This window comes from Pelobates fuscus, chromosome 4 (assembly GCF_036172605.1).
Source record: "Pelobates fuscus isolate aPelFus1 chromosome 4, aPelFus1.pri, whole genome shotgun sequence".
NCBI classification, from domain to species: domain Eukaryota; kingdom Metazoa; phylum Chordata; class Amphibia; order Anura; family Pelobatidae; genus Pelobates; species Pelobates fuscus.
Window position 1 is genome coordinate 159,319,070 of NC_086320.1, and position 19,876 is coordinate 159,338,945.

The following is a 19,876-nucleotide window of genomic DNA, read 5'->3' on the forward strand; positions in this document are numbered from 1 at the left end:
CTAAGCAGACCCCCCAATATACTGCGCAGACCCCCCCAATACTGCACAGTCCCCCCAATACTGCACAGTCCCCCCAATACTGCACAGTCCCCCCCGATACTGCACAGACCCCCCCCATTATACAGTGCAGACCCCCCCATCATACTGCGCAGCCCCCCATCATACTGCACAGCCCCCCATTATACAGCTAAGTCCACCCATCATATTGCGCAGCCCCCCATTATATTGCGCAGCCCCCATCATACTGCGCAGACCCCCCCCAATATACTGCGCAGACCCCCCCTCAATATACTGCGCAGACCCCCCCAATATACTGTGCAGACCCCCCCAATATACTGTGCAGACCCCCCAATATACTGCGCAGACCCCCCCCAATATACTGTGCAGACCCCCCCAATATACTGTGCAGCCCCCCCAATATACTGCGCAGACACCCCCCCAATATACTGTGCAGCCCCCCCCAATATACTGTGCAGCCCCCCCAATATACTGCGCAGACACCCCCCCAATATACTGTGCAGCCCCCCCCCAATATACTGCGCAGACACCCCCCAATATACTGCGCAGACACCCCCCCAATATACTGTGCAGACCCCCCCCAATATACTGTGCAGACCCCCCCAATATACTGTGCAGACCCCCCCCAATATACTGTACCCTCCCCTCGGATGGCTGAGGGTGTTGGGAGCAGGGAAAGACTGACCTGTGTCCAGATAAGTTTGGAGCTGATGATGTGAGTCCGCGCGTGCGCAGTTGAGGGGTAGGTAAATTTTATGGCCATTTCTCCTGTGAAATTTCCCTACCCCACATTGCGCACGCGCGGTCTATTGGGTCCGCGCACGCGCAGTATAGGGGTATGGAGATTTCACAGGCGAAATGGCCATAAAAGAAGAGGGGTGAGGGTGGGGGGGATAAGAAGAGGGGGGATAAGAAGAGGGGAGGGGGGGGAAGGGGAGAGGGGGGATAAGAAGAGAGGGGGGATAAGAAGAGGGGAGAGGGGGGATAAGAAGAGGGGAGAGGGGGGATAAGAAGAGGGGAGAGGGGGGAATAAGAAGAGGGGAGGGGGGTAAGGGGAGAGGGGGGATAAGAAGAGGGGAGAGGGGGGGAATAAGAAGAGGGGAGGGAGGGGGTGAATAAGAAGAGGGGAGGGAGGGGGTGAATAAGAAGAGGGGAGGGGGAATAAGAAGAGGGGAGTAAGAGGGGAGGGGGGAGTAAGAGGGGAGGGGGAATAAGAAGAGGGGAGTAAGAGGGGAGGGGGGAGTAAGAGGGGAGGGGGGAATAAGAAGAGGGGAGGGGGGAGTAAGAGGGGAGGGGGAGATAAGAAGAGGGGAGAGGGTGGGGGGGATAAGAAGAGGGGGGAATAAGAAGAGGGGGATAAGAAGAGGGGAGAGGGTGGGGGGATAAGAAGAGGGGGGGGATAAGAAGAGGGGGGATAAGAAGAGGGGAGGGGGTAAGGGGGAGGGGGGATAAGAAGAGGGGAGGGGGGGATAAGAAGAGGGGAGGGGGGGATAAGAAGAGGGGAGAGGGGGGGATAAGAAGAGGGGAGAGGGGGGAATAAGAAGAGGGGAGAGGGGGGAATAAGAAGAGGGGATTGGCGTAAGGGGAGAGGGGGGGATAAGAAGAGGGGAGAGGGGGGATAAGGAGAGGGGGGGGAATAAGAAGAGGGGAGAGGGGGGAATAAGAAGGGGGAGAGGGGGGAATAAGAAGAGGGGAGGGGGAATAAGAAGAGGGGAGGGGGGAGTAAGAGGGGAGGGGGGAGTAAGAGGAGGGGAGGGGGAGAGTAAGGAGAGGGAGGGGGGGAGTAAGGAGAGGGAGGGGGAGTAAGAAGAGGGGGGAGTAAGAAGAGGGGAGGGGGGAGTAAGAGGGGAGGGGGAATAAGAAGAGGGGAGGGGGAATAAGAAGAGGGGGGGATAAGAAGAGGGGAGGGGGGAATAAGAAGAGGGGAGGGGGGAATAAGAAGAGGGGAGGGGGAATAAGAAGAGGGGAGGGGGGAGTAAGAGGGGGGGAGTAAGAGGGGAGGGGAGAGTAAGAGGGGAGGGGGGAATAAGAAGAGGGGAGGGGGGAGTAAGAGGGGAGGGGGGAATAAGAAGAGGGGAGGGGGGAGTAAGAGGGGAGGGGGATAAGAAGAGGGGAGAGGGTGGGGGGATAAGAAGAGGGGGGATAAGAAGAGGGGAGGGGGTAAGGGGAGAGGGGGGGTAAGAAGAGGGGAGGGGGGAGAGGGGGGAGGGGGGATGAGAAGAGGGGAGAGGGGGGATAAGAAGAGGGGAGAGGGGGGAATAAGAAGAGGGGAGAGGGGGAATAAGAAGAGGGGAGGGGGGGTAAGGGGAGAGGGGGGATAAGAAGAGGGGAGAGGGGGATAAGGAGGGGGGAATAAGAAGAGGGGAGGGGGGTGAATAAGAAGGGGGAGAGGGGGGGAATAAGAAGAGGGGAGGGGGGAATAAGAAGAGGGGAGGGGGGAGTAAGAGGGGAGGGGGGAGTAAGAGGAGGGGAGGGGGAGAGTAAGGAGAGCGAGGGGGAGTAAGGAGAGGGAGGGGGGAGTAAGAAGAGGGGAGGGGGGAGTAAGAGGGGAGGGGGGAGTAAGAGGGGAGGGGGTAAGAAGAGAGGGAGGGGGAATAAGAAGAGGGGGAGGGGGGAGTAAGAAGGAGGGGAGATAAGAAAAAGAAGGGGGGAGTAAGAAGAGGGGGAGTAAGAAGGAGGGGAGATAAGAAAAAGAGGGGAAGTAAGAAGAAGAGGGGGAGGGGGAGTAAGAAGAAGAAGAGGGGGAGGGGGAGTAAGAAGAAGAGGGGGTAGGGGAGTAAGAAGAGGGGGGAATAAGAAGGAGGGGAGATAAGAAAAAGAGGGGGAAGGGGAGGGGGAGTAAGAAGGAGGGGAGATAAGAAGAAGAAGGGGGAGTAAGAAGAAGAAGGGGGAGTAAGAAGAAGAAGGGGGTAAGAAGAAGGGGGGTGTAAGAAGAAGAAGGGGGAGTAAGAAGAAGTAGGAGGGTTAAGAAGCTCGAAGGGACAGCTCTATAGGACAGGGGGCAAGACAGGGAGCTCTTTCACACTATGCGCACACACACACACACACACAATGCATCCCTATACATACACAGAAACACACAATGCATCCCTATACATACACAGAAACACAACATGCTTCCCTTACACACAGAGAAACACACAATGTATCCATCACGCACACACACAATGCAACCCCCACACAAAGACAATGCATCCTTTGCACACATACACAGAAACAGACAATGCAAACACACACATACTGCTTTTCTTACATACACACAGAAACACAATGCATCTCTTACACTCAATGCACACACATACAGACACACACCTTGCATCCCTTATGCATACAAACACAGATTCACACAATGCATCCCTTACACACAACCAGAAACACACAATACATCCCTTATACATAAATACACACTGCTTCCACTACACACAAACACACTGCATCACCTGCACAAACTGGTATCCCTATAAACTACATACCATAAGCACACATATTAGATCCTCTACAATAACTCATAACACATCCCCTACACACTCCACTCCCTGTGAGCGAACTCATGGGTGGGTGGAACATATAAGTGGACTTATGAGTGGGCCTTATGGGCATACTCACCGTCAGGCCTGGGGCCCAGACCTTGAGCTGTGTAAGAGGCCCCCAAGAAATGGAGCTGCTTCTAATTCTCCCAGAACATTGAATCTTGTGACCACAGTTGCAAACAGCCTCCAGAGATCCTGTTCTACACCAGACCAGTGGAGCCAAACTGCAGCTCATCATCATCCTCATCTAATTGTAAGTAGGCAATCTAGTATATTATTAGTGACACTAATCTATAATTTACCTCACATTAAAGGGACACTATAGCTTAATGAAGTGGTTGTGGTGTCTATAGCTGGTCCCTGCAGGCTTTTTAATGTAAACACACACTGTGCAGCACTGGCGTTAGTTCATATGGCAGATCATATGGGTGGGGCATTGTGATGTCACATGGGGGGCGGCAAATTTATATTTTGTTTGGGGCGTCAAAAATCCTTGCACCGGCTCTGATCTACTGGTGACCCACAGGAGGGGAGTTCACTGATTGCACTGCACTCTCCTCCTGCCCAGACCCGTCTTGACCGCAGTGCAAGTGCCCTCTGCCCCTAATTTACAGTGGCTCACACTCACAACAAGCAGTGCCTGGAGCCCTTTGCAGAGACGGAAACAAAGGTTCTGCGGCAGCTGGCCGTCCTGCAAGCATTACATTAAACAGATGTTCCCCATGCAGCCACAGGTGGCGTTGTGCTGGGAGACTGTGATTACTCTTCACTTCCTCCCAGCCTACAGAGCAGCGCATGGGGGAGAGAGAGGAGGAGGCATGATTTAATCTTACAATAAATCCTCTAAGCAAACCTTTATAAATTTGGGGGGATCAGCTCTGTTTCCACAGTTTATTGGTGTTTACTCTGATGTCTGTATTAATATTGAGGGATGTCTAAGTAGTAACGTCAGTGTGTGTCAGCAGGGCCAGCCGTTGGGGTGGGCAAGCTGTGCGGTCACGCAGGGTGCCATGACAACAGAGGCACCCGGCGGCCAACACAGCTCACAAGTTGGGTAAACCAGCATATTTAATTTAAACGATTCGCTAGTGGTCCACTGGTGCGCACCAGCAGTAGGTGCAGTCAGATCATATCCTCTCCCTCGTGATTCCAGCGCTCAGTTAGTGAGTCAGAGCACAGGCTCAGAGATTCTCAGCCTGTGCTCTGACAACATTGAAAGTCAGAGCCGTGAAGGAGTGGGTATGGCAAAGAGCTACCGATTAGCATAACATCAATATCCGTTATAAAACCAGGAAAAGGTGGGCATGGATGGTGAACTGATTTGGTGGCGCAATGGGCCACTTGACTGGTTTTGCCCCCCAGGCCTAAGGCTGCCAGCCCTCCCCTGATCTCGACCAATTTCATGTCCGGTGCAGTCGGACTCAACGCCTCTAGCCCAACACAGTTTGCAACCTTTTCAAGCTTTTTGAAAAAGTCATGCATGCAATTCATTGGGGCTTATCTACTAAACAGTGATTTTATGGGGGGGAGGGGGGGGTTGCTCATTTGAGCCCTTCAGTATATTTAACTTTTTATTGGTGTGAATAGAAACACTGAGGAGTGAAACGCAGATTATTGAATTACATTTTTTACACATTTTTTAAAAATACACTTTTATTTTTTGGGCGGGAGGGTGTGTGTGTGGAGGGTGCAGGGATGGAGTGGGATCTGTGGAGGGAGTGGGACGGTGCAGAGGAGAAGGGACCTGTGCAGGGGAGGGAGGGGGACTGTCAGGGTGTGAGGGGATCTGTGCAGGGAGAGAGGGGATCTGTGAAAGTGTAGGGGAGGGAGGGGGGAGAGGGGATGTGTGCAGGGGAGGCAGGGAGAGAGGGGATCTATGCAGGGATGGAGGCTGTCAGGAAGGCAGGGGGGTCTGTGCAGTGGATGGAGGGGAAGAGGGGTTGTTTGCAGGGGAGGCAGGGGGGAGGGGATCTGCATGGAGAGAGGGGATCTGTGAAGGTGCAGGGGAGGGATGGATATAGGGGATCTGTGAAAGTGCAGGGGAGGGAGGGATATAGGGGATCTGTGAAAGTGCGGGGGAGGCACAGGCTTCGTCCTGCTAGCACTTTGCTGGCAGCCGGCAGGGGAGGGAGGGAGAGGATCCGGGGGAACTCTAATCTGCAACTCCGCCAGTATCTCCTCTCGCAAGCTCGGAGTGTTGCTGTGGTTACCATGGCAACGCTCCAAATCTTGCGAGAGTGAACCCTAGAAGCTCCTTAGGCTGCTAGAGTTTACTGTTACCACCAGAGATTGCAGGGAGGGGGGATATCATTTTTATAAAAAAAAAAAAGTATATATTTATTAATTTGCCCTCCTACCCCTACAGACCCCACACTGCATCCCCCTCCCCACAAACTACAACACACACTGCACCCCACCAACACCGCACCACACACTACAGCCCCTATCCCGGGGCAGACCCCAAGGAAGTTGTCAAACTGTTCTTAAACAGTTTGACTACTTTCCCTGGGAGGGCACTACTGGCACCAGAACCACTACAATGCAATGAAGTCGTTATTGTGTCTGGATTCTTTATTTAAATAATCTAATGGAGTGGAGTTGCAGGTGCAAAAAACATCAAACATAAACACTTCCGGGGGCACGCGATGATGACGTAGGCACGCTACGTACGGGCGCTCGACAGGGCGGAGCCATGACGGGCTACAGTGGGTAAGCGTGGTTGGGAAGCGGCGGGAAGTTAGGAGAGGACCTACGCGGCGAACAGTATCCAGCATCCAGCAACGCTGAGCAGTTTATGGTGAGAGGGTGCCCGACATCCGGCGACATAGCACGGAAGAAAATTACAGAGGAACTACAGAGGAAAGGGGGAGGACAAGCGGAAAACTGCTGCACTACCTCAGCAGATAAGTGAAATAACATTGTAAAGAGTGTATAGAGTGTATAGTGTATAGTGTGTATAGAAGGAGTTATAATGGCACTATAATGGCACTATAATTGCACTAATAACACGCTGAATAACACTCCTGGAAGTCACCAAGCTGAAGGTAGTAGCCAATTAAACCAATTACAATAGTAACGAGTTGACCGGCCCCTAAACCTGGACAAGCTGTATAAAGTCCTCAACTATTATTTTTCCCTCCTCTACTACAAGCTGGCAAGTTTCTTATTTCGAAAATCCCCTTCCCACTTTTCTGGCACATTTTTTTTTTTGGTGGATCAGCTAAACAGCAGACTAAACAGCAGACTTAGATAGTAGAAGTCTAATGCAGAGATGGCCTCTAAAACACAGGAGAAAGTTACTGTAAAAAGGGATAAGAAAAACCTTAAAATGGGAAGAGAAGTAACTAATTTTTTCTCAGCAGAAAGAAAAAAAAAAGCAGAAGAGGATGTTTTAACAATTTCAAGATCAGACCAGACACTAAACAGCTCAGAAATCTGCGCGAATAATCAAATTTCGGCGGAATTTCTGGAGAGTTGTCTAAATTCTCAGTCAGAAACACTAATGAAGCAAATAAATAAGAATTCAGAGGAGATTCTAAACCAAGTGAAACTCCTAACTGAGAAAATAAATATGGCTGAAGAAAAAATAAATTGTCTGGAATTTCAAGAGAAAATATTGAAAGATCAACATACCCATATGGAAAATAAAATTAAAAATTTAGAGACAAAAGTAGGAGATCTAGAGGATCGCTCTAGACGAAATAACCTGCGATTAAGAAATATCTCAGAAAAAATCACCCAGGATAAGATCCCAGAATTTCTGGATAATTTATGGAAAGCCTGGGGGATAGAGAAAGAGAAATTCACCCATTCCATAGAAAGGTGTCATAGGCTGTACAGAGCCAAAAATATCCCAGAAACAAAACCAAGAGATATAATCTGCTGTTTCCAATCATTCCAATTTAAAGAGGAAATTTTAAAAACAAGCAGAGTCAGGAAACCACATGGGGAAGAATATAAGGATATAATTGTATTTGCAGACTTATCTTATTTCACCAGAATGCAAAGGAAAGCATTCGCCCCTGTTACAGAAACTTTGAGAGCTAAGAAGATCAAATATACATGGGGGTTCCCCACTGCAATAAGATTATACATATACGATCAGCTAGTGGTCCTAGACTCAGTAGAAAAAGCCGTTATTTGGTTAAAAGATAAGAAGCTGATGGATTAGGTTAAAGCAAGAAGGATGGGGAAGAGAGGGGGGTGGGAGGAGATAGAGGGAAGGGATAACAAATGAGAGTTGCTATTTTTTTTTTTTTTTTTTTTACACATGTATATAGACTTTCACATGTATATAGAATAATATAGAATTAATTTCACCACATCAGGAAACTGAGCCAACATATAGAAGCAAGGGTAATTTGAAGCAATTGGTACACCTATAAACTATGTTATTTAGTAAGTACAACAGAGAGAGATGGTGATGAAAGGAGAGATATCACACTATTACACTCACCCATAATAAATAGAATCAGCCTAAATATATGGAAAGTAGACATGAGTAATTTGAACCAATAAGGCACACTTAAATAAAAGGAGAGAGGCACTATCACCTGACTATAAATGAAATAGAATTAATTATAAAGCCAAAAGGAGTGAGGCACTATAAGAAGTTAAGAAAGATTATCACTTGATTAATAATGAAATAGAATTAACTTTTAAGTTAAAAGTATAGAGGCACCACAAGAGGTTAAAGAAGATTATCACTTGATTAAAAGGAAATAGAATTAACTAACAAGTTAAAGTTAAGATTTAGTTGTTTTTTTTTTTTTTTTTTTTTTTTTTTTCCCCTCTTTCCTTCCAGTTACCCACACCACCACGGTGGCCCAACACAGCTCGCCCATAAGTTCTAAATAGAACTTAGTGATTGCCTTGATAAGGCAACCAAGTATGTGCAGAAGACAGTCCCTTATAATTAGAGACTCCAGTATAAAAGTTAGTATGAATGTGTGTGACTGGTGTAAGAATATGAAAGGTGTATTGCTACGAGTTTATAGAATCTTCCGGAAAAAAGGCAAAGAGTTAATGAACCAGAATAGAGTATGGTAAGATTTGCTACGATTAACATACAGGGCTTAAATATCCCACATAAGAGAGTGGCCTTCAGAGAATATTTAATGACAGAGAAAATACAAGTATTTTTGATACAAGAGACGCATTGGATATTAGGAGACAGTATTGGGTGGCTTGGCAATAACTTCCCTCTAATAGTAGCTGCCTCTAAGAAGGAGGAAAAAAAAGCTGGTGTGGCTATAGGTTTTTCCAAAACACTTCAAGTAGAAATCAAACATAAGGATATCGATATAGAGGGTAGATATATAATATTGATCTGTGAAATTAACGGGGAACTATATACAGTGATTAATGTATACTTACCGAATGTAAATCCGATGAGAGTGTTCTCTCACATATTAGAAAGAGCGGATAGAGTAGCCATGGGCTGTGTGATAATAGGGGGAGATTTTAACTGTGTTTTTGATTTTGAGTTGGATAAATCTAATATTAACAAGATCTGTGTGGATAAAAATGCCTTGAGAAACGCTAGTTCCTTTCAGAATATAATTCATAAAAATAATCTCTATGATATTTGGAGGGTCAGGAACCCGCTCGCAAAGGAGTTTACATTCTACTCTTGGCCGCATAATACTCATTCAAGAATTGATTTTTTTCTAGGAGATCCAAAAATAATAGATAAAGTAATAGACATACGTATAAATATAATGATTTGGTCAGATCATAATAGCGTTATAATGGATATAAAGGACGGGATACGTCCCTATCCTAGAACTACTTGGAAATTAGATGATTCAATACTTTATAACAACGAAAACCTAAATTCATTAAAATTAGGGTCACAACATTTTCTAGAAGATAACAGACCTGAAGACACCTCAGAATTAAATAATTGGTGTGCATACAAAGCCTTTATTAGGGGACAATGTATAAATATTAAGAGTAGAGTTAGGAAAAAAGACGGACCGGGTTTATCTGAATTATATATTCAGTTGTACAAAGTCTTCAGAGAACACAAATTAAATCCAGATAAAGAAGGACAAGTAAAGATCACTAATCTCAAACAAACTATTAAGAAAAAAATATTAGCAAACATCGAAAAGAAAATGATCAAATTAAAAATCAGATATTACTACCGACAAAACAAAGCAGATAAAATCTTATCAAATCAACTGAAAAAGAGAACGGCAGATAACCGCATAGATAAAATGGAATATGAAGGAAATATATATAGAGCCCCAAACGAAATTGGAGAGATCTTTAATAATTTCTATAGATCGCTCTATAATTTACCAGACAGATCTACGGAGGAATCCATAGACAGTTATATAAAAGATCTTGAACTACCAAAAATATCCCCAGATCAGCTAGACTCAATAAACAAGGACATCTCAAAAGAAGAAGTAATTGAGGCAATAAATAACTTGGCGAACTATAAAACTCCAGGACCTGATGGTTTTAGTAATAAGTTTTTTAAGTTAATGAAAGATATAATTGCTGAGCCACTAACAAGATCATTTAATGAAGCCGTAAAAGAAGGAGCATTTCCACAAGAGATGCTAAGAGCCAACATCTTACCAATTTTGAAACCAGGCAAAATAGCAACAGATGTCAAAAGCTACAGACCGATCTCATTGATAAATGTAGATGTTAAGATCTTTGCTTCAATCATTGCAAAAAGATTAAAAACAGTTCTGCCTGAAATTATCAACCCAGATCAGGTTGGATTCGTTCCTGGCAGAAATTCAGGAAATAATGTCAGAAGGCTATTAGACTCAATGGACCTGTCTGATAAGACATGTAATCCCCTCCTGATCCTGTCATTAGACGCAGAAAAAGCGTTTGACAGGGTCAGTTGGGGATTCATGTTTAAAGCGCTGAAGGCCTTTAATATAAAAGGATGGGTCAATGAAGCGATAGGTTCCCTGTACAAGAAGCCAGTGGCAAGATCCATAGGCCAAAACATATGTGCAAATTGGTTTAGTCTGGAAAACGGCACAAGGCAAGGGTGCCCCTTGTCACCAATTCTGTATGTTATAACAGTAGAAATTTTTGCTTCAAAAATCAGACAAAATTTACTAATCAAGGGTCTACCAATCTCAAAAGGGGACTTAAAGATCTCTCTATACGCGGACGACACTCTATTGTATATCGTCGACCCAGAAAAATCCCTCCCACATGTCATAACAGAAATAGAACAGTATAGCACAGTATCTAATTATAAATTGAATCTCTCTAAATCTACCGCAATGTATAGGAACGTGTCATCAGATAAGATAATCAAACTACAAAATGAATATAACTTTGCCCAACCAGAAGAATTTACTTATTTGGGGATAAGAATAAATACAAAATTAGAAAGAATCATGGAATCTAATTTTATCCATCTTTTGAAAAACACTAATAGAGATTTAAAGGAATGGCGTCAGGTAGAGATATCATGGTGGGGCAGAGTGAATACCTTGAGGTATTATGTGCTCCCTACGTGGATTTACCTATTTAGGATGCTACCATTATCTATCCCTAAACCTTGGATAAAGATGATTAAATCTTCTTTTGCTAATTTTGTGTGGAGGGGAAAAAAACCTAGAATTAAATTAAAAACAATGAGCTGTAATATAGACAAAGGGGGACTAGGTTTCCCAGATATGGAAAAATTCTATGAAGCCGGAATAATCTACCACACTGTAATGCTACAAAGGGAGATATATCAAAAGGAGGCCTGGGGGAGGATAGAATTAGAAGTATGTCAATCCAAAAACTTATCTAATATCATATGGAACAACAAAGCATACGACTATTCGCTTTCATTCGTGTTAAATCAAATTATCCCTACATGGGAAAAAATAAAGAAGAAAGCAGATATTAGTAATAAGATTCTGGGGTTCCAAAATATAGAGAGCCTTGAAATAGACATAAGTAATATCTCTTTAAAAACATGGAGAGAAGTAAATACTGGGAAGGTAGAAGACTTAATGCAGAATGGTGAATTAAAAACTTTCGAGACATTGACAAGGATATTTCCCCTCCCAGATAGAGAGGTTTTCTCTTATCTAAGAGTTAGGAATTATATGAAGCATAACATTTTTTTAAACAGCGGAGATACATACAATGCCTTAAAAGGGATATTCTCTCACAAAGAGTGTAAAAACCTTTTCGCTAAATGTACAAAAGTATGTGATACAATACAAACAGAGAACCGCCCAACGGCAATAAAAAGCTGGGAAAAAACTCTGAAATGCACTATAGAACTAGAAGAATGGTACGATGCTATATCAAAAACAAATAAACATGTACACTGTCTCTCTCTGTTGGAAACTCACTTTAAAGTGATCAATAATTGGTATCTGGTTCCTTCAAAAATATCAAAAATGTTTAATAACAATAATGATCTTTGCTGGAGATGTGGAAAAGAGAAAGGAGATTATCTCCACATCTGGTGGAGGTGTAAAAAAGTAACTACCATATGGTCTATGACAAATTCATTATTAATCAGTTTAAATGGAGTAGGATTAAAAGTCAATCCAGATATGATGTTACTCCATATAAGGTGGCCCGCTCTTAGTAGAATGAACCAAATTTTGACAACACATGCCTTAATAGCAGCAAAGATCATTATTGCTAGGAATTGGAAAAAGACACAAATATTTACAAAGATACAGATTATTCAGCAATTAAAATACCAGATCCAAATGGAAATAGGGATGAATAAAATTAAAAACCAGCATAAAGAACTTGATAAATGGGAAGAGTGGCTCAAAAATTTGGAGAAACTAGAGATAGAACTCTCTTGGCAATAAGCCAGAAAAACGAAAGATAAGAGGACAAACTAATAAAAAGAAGGGCACAAGAAATAAGAAAGCTGAGAAGAGGAAAAGAGAGAAAGAAAAGGGTAAAGAAAAGGAGAAAGATAGGTAGCAGTACTGTATGGTGTGAATGAGAGTATGAATGAGGTTAAGATGCTGTTTTTCTTTTGTTTTTGGCAGTTTTTAAAAAAAAAAAAATAAAATAAAAAAAAAAATAATAATCTACCAGTGCCACTCCCAAGATTAGGGGCCCGGTATATGTAGCAGCGCTGTACATATATACAACCTAGAATTTTTTTTGACTTGGGGTGCCTTGGAAAATATTGAAATAGTTAGGGCCTAAAAAGTTTGGGAACCACAGGATTAAGTAATTTTAGCTATGTGTCTATAGTGTTGTACAATTATGTGACAAAATATATAGAAAAACTTGTAAGGGGTGTAACAGAGCTCCTCCGCCTAGTCTGCTTCCTTGCTGCCACATGGGACTCTGGAAAACTCAAGACCCAGTCACCGAAGCTTGACTGGGGTCTCTCAAGAATGTGATTGTTTGTTGTTAAAGGTTTTGTTTGCTCTCCTGTCGTGCTGATTCTCTCGCAAGGCTTGTTAATTGTTAATATTCAGGTAGATTTGCACATAATGAATTCTGCAGGCAGGTGAGATGTCATTATGTTTATATAAGCCTTTGTAGATTTTCTGATATGAGTTGGTTATTTGTATTATATTGAGTTTCTCACAGCACGTTTAATGTTATGTGCATATTGGCTAGTCCTAAGTTAAAAATAAAGCTGAGTGGATTTGTTTCCTTTGGAACTGTGTGTCCTGTTTTTTTTCCGGAGATGGAAGCAAAAACTCAGCATATACTATGAGGAAAATATATTGAATCCATTTACAATCAAAATTACAGTCCACCTGTAGGCAGTGTATATTTACCTGGACATAGGACTTATAAGGGGAATACTAACCTTGGCCTCCCTCCATGCATAAAATCCCAATTTTTCCCGACTGGTGAGAACTGTTGCGTTTACATTAGAAAAAGACTAAAGTAGCCAAAGTGGAAGTATAGTTTAATTATAGATTTTCTTTTAGTTTGACCACTTTTACCCCAATTTAAAAATTCATTTTGAATTTGATTTAACCCCTTAAGGACCAAACTTCTGGAATAGAAGGGAATCATGACATGTCACGCATGTCATGTGTCCTTAAGGGGTTAAATTCTCGCTTTAGTGAAGAAGCCTGTTTGAGTTTACTTTGAATTCTCAACTTAGCAAATAACACTGTGTGTATTTATTCCCGATTTCCACTAGAGGGCAATATGGCACTTCATTAGCGAAAAGTTTGTAAGTAAAAATCTGGAAACCTGCAGAATTAATCAGGTATTAAGACTTGCAAAACAAGCGTGAACTGAAGCACGAAGCTTGCTTTCATAAGTCCTCTTGGGAAAGCCCCATTAAGACACTCAGTAGAGTAACAGGACAGACTGGGAAGAAAAGAAAATGTTTTGGGATTTATATCCTTACCATTGAGGCTTTAAAGAAACACTATTATAAATAAATATATATATTTTTAACTTTAGAGTGATATCTTAAAGGAACACTATAGTGTTAGGAATACAAACTTGTATTCCTAATGCTATAGTGTCCCGGTGCCTAATTTGAGCAGTCAGGGCCGGCCTTAGGCCTTTAGGCTCCCGGTGCGAAAAATCTTCACAGCGCCCCCCCTTCCCGTTCCCCCCGCCCCCACTACTTCCCCCTTCCCACACACCCTGACACACGCGCACACACAAACACATGCAGGCAGTCACACACAGACAGCCACACAAACACACAGACATAGAATGTGACGGCAGATAAGAACCATTCGGCCCATCTAGTCTGCCCAGTCAGTAGCATACACAGGCAGACCGCCACACACACACACACACACAGACAGACCGCCACACACACACACACACAGACAGACCGCCACACACACACACACACACACACAGGTAGGCAGCCACACACACAGGCAGGCAGCCACACACACAGGCAGGCAGCCACACACACAGGCAGGCAGTCACACACACAGGCAGGCAGTCACACACAAACACACATGCAGACATCCAAACACACTGTGGCAGACAGCCACGCACACACACACACAGGCAGACAGCCACGCACACACAGTCACACACACAGACCGTTACACACACAGACAGGCAGACAGTCACACACACAGGCAGTCACACACAGGCAGTCACACACACAGGCAGTCACACACAGACAGTCACACACAGACAGTCACACACACAAGCAGACAATCACATAGACAGCTAATGGAAATTTCAGATGAAATTCAGTGTCAATTTGGAAAAGGCCAGCAGTTCTATAATTGAGATCAGTCTAACTGAAAGGATAGGGAAGTTTTGAAATTTCTTGTGACCCCATTATTCTTTCTTAATCCACAATGCAAAATGTTGTATGTTTTGTCTGGATGATTTAATATACATGGGTGTGTTAAAAAGAGTTGGGCCCAGAAATGCATGGTAGAAGTTGCTGTGTAAAAGATATTTTTTCTTCAAAGGATGCACTTGTACATGCTAACTATTACATGTATGATGACCAACATTTAAGCTAAGAAAAGCATGTGGTTGTCAAAATTTACCCCAAAAAACCTACTCAATCGAAAAAAGGTTGCTGGAGTGCCTGATGTAAATTTTTTACTAAACGGGAACAGGCATTCCAACCTTTTCTAAACAGACAAACAAACTGTAGTCGCAAGGAAATCAATTAACCAAAGAGTATACTCTTATCCATTGTTGTATATTAACCCGCTTTCAAAATATTGGATTTGATGAGGTAAGGTCCTCTGGATCTTTAGCATCTCTTGAGCCTTTATTTCTATTATTCTTCACACTATAGCCAATGTGGTGGTGGATGAAGAGGAGAGGTCCCTTGTTGGGCCACTTGAAATTTTTTTGGGGGTGTGTCAGGGAACCCTAATTTTCTTTTTAATCGTTTATTTATATTTGTTTTAATATGAAGGGACACAATTTTTAAGTCTGAGGTATCTAATCATGTTTTCGTTATGATATGCTAGGATTTCACAAAAATTAGATAAGCAGTCTTTTTTAAAATTTTCTCCTATCTAATGTCCTTGTGTAGCTAAACAGAAGTGTAGAAGGATTGGTTAAAGTATCATACTAGGGATTGTGCATGAGGATAATCTGGAATGTACATAATTATTCCACTCTTCCCATCTGGCAGTGTCTGTACTCCCTGAGAGAACCATTTTCAAAGACATTTTGTCATAGATCTGGTTATCTGGAGTGCTGTTAAAGGCATCCATCATAGTGACTTGACAGTTTTGTATTTCCTCACTCTACACATTTGTACGGCAATCAATATATTAATTAGAGCTCACAATTTGGCAATGGAGCAGTATTCTTTTGTTTTTTAAAAACTTTTTTAGGCTATGGGTCACAGGAATTTGTAGTGTTTACACCTGCTTAAGTAATTAAAAACAACTCAGCTACATGAAAAACGGAACTCTGAATGTTTGGTGTTAATCTAGACAAGAACCATTACAGTTTTGCTCTAATAGATCTCTTTCACCATTCACTGGGATTTATATTATACTCTGTGTTCTTACCTTCTCACTTTCATTGTCCAATGCTGAAGTGGCCTTATCTAGAAGTAGAACTTTGGGTGAACGAATAAGTGCTCTGGCTATTGCTATCACACACACACACACACACACACAGTCACAGTCAAACACACAAGCAGACAATCACATAGTTACCTCTGTTCCTTCTGGAGGCAGACAGGCAGTGCAGCTCCTGGATTCTGGTTGTGGGGGGAAGCAGGGACTCCTTCCTGCTTCCCCTGCAGCAATAAGACGGCATTTTAGCTCCGCCCCCGCCGCACGCTAAGCCCCGCCCCCGCCGCTCGCTAAGCTCCGCCCCCTCCGCAAATTTTTATTTTTTTTTCTTCTGCCATGTGTGAGCTGTGCGGCCACAGGGCGCCCCCTGCTCCATGGCGCCCTGTGCGGCCGCACAGCTCGCACACCCCTAAGGCCGGCCCTGTGAGCAGTACCCTAGCCTCCTTTGAAATAAAAAAAATGCATGACATTTAAAGTTTGACAACCTTTCTTCAGTACAGAGGCTTCATCAGTGCTGCTTGCCTCTCCTGCAAGGTCATTGAGGAAGCATGGCCTCTTTCTGCGATGGTCCAATTCAATGGTCCGGCACACCTCCAAAAATGCTTCAGCATCACGTAACCAACTCAGTCAATGTAGCAGAAGCACCTCTAGTAGCTGTCAGGAAGACTGTAGACCTTGCAGTTTCTATAAATCTGCAGTGTTCTACATTGCAGCATTATAAATGACAGCACCACTGCACCCAGAACACTTTATTGAGATGAAGTGGTCAGGGTGACTTTAATGGTCTTTTAAACTCTACTAGTTGAATAATTAATCGCTGTAAGAAACAAGTTATTATCAGAGGTTCAGAGTCAGTTGAGAAACAGCTGTTGAAATATTCTAGCAGGGTTATATATTAAAAGTGGGAAATTAAAGTTAATTCAAAGTGAATTTCAAGTTTAAGGCCAATTTAGCTCAATTGGAAGCATAACTGACTTTTTCTGGTTTGGTTATTTTGAACTTACATTTGAAATTAACTTTGAATTCTTACTTTAATGAATAACTCTGTAGAAGTACCTACATTTGCTTTGATAACATCTCACAATATATCCAGTTCCAGGTTCCCTGATGTAACTAAACAAAAGATGAATAAAAATGTAATGGCAACGTCTAAACCGCATGATCAGGTAAATATAAAAGTGATTTATTTTTTCTAACACAGTCGGTCCTGACTCAATTATTCTTGAATTAGCTATGTGGACACAGGGCCAGTGCTTCTTATAGGCGACTTAGGCAGTCGCCTGAGTGCTCTATAGAGAGCCTCAGGTGGCTGCAGCACTGCCCGGGCCGGCATGTCCATGAGGGCGCAAGATATGAGGGATCAGCAGGAGGGAAGCGCTTTCACAGCGCTCCATCCTGTCAGTCCCTCAGTGTATTGTGGCCGAAGTCGGGTCCGGTCCATGGTACAGGAGTACTTCCTGTCAGTCCGGCTTGGTACAGAAAACAGAAACTCCTGTACCGCGGCAGGACCGTCTTTACTAATGATTGGACCCTGGGCAAGCGTTTGCTCCCTGAATCCTGCCCCCCTCCACCCCCCACTCCCTGCAATCACGGCATCCACACCAATGCAGTGGCAGTACTAAAGTAGAAATAATTTTATTGGGACCCCCAACTGTAAGGTTGAACTAAAGGTAGAACCCAATCTGTTGTGCAACTTCAACAATGTTTTAAAAGCTGGGGCTCTACCAATTTCCCATGTTTGCAGGATTGTATTTAGCACTGAGCCATGTTCGTGTGTTTGAATGTAAGCATGTGTTTGTATGAACTATGTTTGTGTGAATGTGCTTGTATGTGGTATTGAGTTTGAATGCAGGTGTGCATTTATATGTAGTGTTTGTTTTTGAATGTAAGGGTGTGTTTATATATAATTTTGGTGTTTAACACAGAGGTGTGTTTGTATGTAATGTTGACGTTTCAATGCAGGAGTGTGTTTGTATGTAGTGTTGAAGTTTGAATGGAGGGGTGTACTTGTATTTAAAGTTGGTGCTCAGACACAAAGATACACACACTGACAACATACAGATATACAGGCACATGCATTGAGACATACTGACGCAGACAGGCACATATACAGACATACTGACACATACAGGCATACACTGACACACACACACAGGCACACACACAGGCCCATACACTGACACATACACTGACACACACACAGGCACATACACAGGCACATACACAGGCACATACACAGGCACATACACAGGCACATACACGCAGACAGACATACTTACAAACATGTAAAATGTACATTTTTAAACCCACCCTGCAGCTTCCTACCTTTTGCTGGAGGATGGCTTCCAAGGGGTCCAAGTGTGGTGGTGACTGAAGCTGATGGGAGTGAGGAGCCTCCATCCTCACTACAGCCTCGTCCTCCCTCCCTCGTGACTCCTCCTGCCAGCTTCTGTACAGCTCCTTTATTTATAAAAGGAAGTGACTCTCGATTTTCACTTCCTCCCAGCCGGCTGCCGGAAAGCAAGGGGCCCGGTCGCGGTGTTAAAGGGCGACAGCGCCCGACCGGGCCCCTGCTGATACAAGCCCACCGGGTGGCCCTAAGTGCATGGGCCACCTGGTGAAAAAAAAAAAATTGATGAGGGCAGCAGGGCCCACGGGGCAGCTGCCTTGGGCCCCAAGGAGTAACTGGCCCCGGGGCAACTGCCCCGTTTGCCCCACATTAAAGAGGGCCCTGTACCGTGGACTGAACCAGAGCTTGGTCACGCTACACAGGGTAGGAGAGGGTGGGTGAGGAGAATTGGGGGAAGAGACCACTGAGGAGGGAGGGGGAGCATGGAAGGGTAGTGTGGGGTAGTGACACTGCATACTTACGTGATGTGCTCCGCCCTCACAGTCATACGAGGGAGGTGGCCAGGGCCAGTGCTTTTGAATTTGGACTTGTACTGGGACACTGTCAGGTGGGACCAGGGAGCAGCAGGCTTTAAGAAAAGTGTGATTATTCTTGATGTTATTATTGCTTTTTTTTATTAAACAGATTATGTTTTGATGAAGGGTGGCAGGGATATTGGTTTGGGTGGGGTTGTAGAAGGGGCAGTGGTTTTGGTAAAGTGGCAGGGGAAGGGGGGAGGGTATTTGTAGAAGGGGCAGTGGTGTTGGTGAATGGTGGTTGAGATTTTGTTAAAGATGGGCAGGGGTTTGTGGAAAGTGTCAAGGATTTTGTTGAAGGGGGAGCAGGGGTTTTGTAAAATTTAAGGCAGGCCTTTTTGTATAATGAGGGGCAGATGTTTTGTAGGAGGGTGGCTGGGGTTTTGTAGAAGGGGGCAGAGCTTTTATATAAGAAGGGCCAGAGGTTTTGTAGAAGAGAAGCAGTGGCTTGGTGAATTGGGGCAGGGATTTATGGAAAGTGTCAGGAGTTTTGTGGAAAGTGTCAGGTGTTTTAAAGGTGGAGCAGGGTGTTTGTATAGGTGTCAGGGGTTTTATAGAGCTGGGAGCTTTTGTCTCATCCCCCACCCTATGACTCCTTTCCTGCAATTGTCAAAAATGACATACCGAGCACTCAATAAACCCTTCTCTAACAAACTATTTATTTCCCCTACTCTAACCCTTTGTGTCACTATACCCCACTCCTTCTAGCATGTAAGCTCATCGAGCAGGGCCCTCAACACCCTCTGTTCCTGTACGTCCAGTGGTCTGATCTCAATTAGAAGGAGCAGAGGTTTTTTTTTAAGGGTGATGCAGGGGTTTTGTTGAAAGGAGGCGCCGCGAGATTGGCTTGCACAGGGTGCCTGAACCCCTAAGGCTCGTCCTGGTAGGAGAGACAACGAGGGGGGAGAGGAGAGACCACTAGGGGGTGGGGGGGTGGGGGCAAAG